The following is a 1,527-nucleotide window of genomic DNA, read 5'->3' as shown; positions in this document are numbered from 1 at the left end:
AAGCCAGAAAGCACTCAGAGGCCGCAGATATCTAGCGCTAATAAATCTTATTTTAATATTCAAATGGAAATTAAATTTCCTATTAGACCATAATTCTGACATAGGTCGCACTGGACGATGGATCCTTTCATTAAATCCTAGACTCAAAAGCGGATCTAATTCGTCAGCAAAATCTCAACAGGTCATTGGGCGCATGGCAAAGCCACCAATAAACATTCAATAAAACCCGTCTATTTTGTTAAAGTATCCTGACAACAAAAGAAACTGAGAAGCCAAACAACTGAACAATAAACACAATCGCAAACATAACCTCCCCCCTTCAGTGGAGGTATTAAAGAAGCCATACCACTGCTTAGCCCTTGTTAACGAGCCTCGGCAGATTAGCTCGGAGTCTAGAATTACTTTATCTTACCGAAGTGCTTGTCAGTGTTGTTGGCCACGGAGCACCACCTCTCTCTCCTCTTTGCCATTCCTACTATATTTTTTCTTTATTTATCTTTCCCTTCTTTCTATGTTATTCAAGCGAAGATGCACTTGACAATATCGGGATGATTGATTGAATGCAACTTGTCCGCGTATCATTTCATATTTCAAGTGAATATCATCACAAATAAACATTTATCTATAATTGTGTTCATCAACCAGTCAACTGCATCCTCACCTCGATAAAAAAAAAAGTCCTGAGTGTACAGTCCGACATAACTGCGTCTCCCTTTTCCCTGTTACAGTCCCTTTATTTCAGTCTTTGTGCTCTTGCTCTTGCCCATTTTATTTTTCCAGGTGAGCAGTACCCTTAGCCGCGTCCCTGAGTCTATTTTGATGTTTGCATTTTGTCATCCTAACAACAGTCGTTTTTTTCTAGTTCAGTTCTTTTGTTTTCATGGTCATCATTTCCGTCCGGATGTCTCATTGTCAGTTGACCACTAGTATATATTTCCAATAATCATTGCATCCCTTGCATTATTTTGATGTTTGGAGCAAAGCGGTGTCTTCCTCGTTTTTTACCTGATCAAATGCTCTTTCGATGTCCACAAAAAGCTCAACGCCTGCGCATTTTTTTTTCTTTGTCGCTTTTAAATTTTCTTCATATTCATATTTATGTATTCAGTTTTGCAAATTTTCTAAAACTAATCTTCTGGAAGTGCCTACTGAGGGGAGGTAAGAACCCCCCCCCCATTTTTTTACAGATTATCCAGTTTGTTCCAGCCCACGTCACATTTTATATGCGAAGGTAACACACACTGCATATGTTAGAATAAAATCCTGAGGTTGCTTGTCCATTTATAATGATTGGATTTCGATGTTTCAGAAATTATAAAGCTAGAGCATACAGGAGAAAAAATGTAGGTGGGGGGGGATGCAAGACTCCTGAGGCACGAAAATCATATAACCTGACATAACTGGGAGTTAAGCCTAGACATATTTATATCACGAAAAAGGTAATTTTGAAGCCATATCTGCTAATCTTTTTAACACCAGGTAATAACTGTTTTTAATAATCAACTTTAGGCCTTTTCTAACTTATTC

The sequence above is a fragment of the Penaeus monodon genome, chromosome 30 (assembly GCF_015228065.2).
Source record: "Penaeus monodon isolate SGIC_2016 chromosome 30, NSTDA_Pmon_1, whole genome shotgun sequence".
Lineage (NCBI taxonomy): Eukaryota > Metazoa > Arthropoda > Malacostraca > Decapoda > Penaeidae > Penaeus > Penaeus monodon.
The sequence above is the reverse complement of the archived record's forward strand: the minus strand, read 5'-3'. Positions refer to the sequence as shown.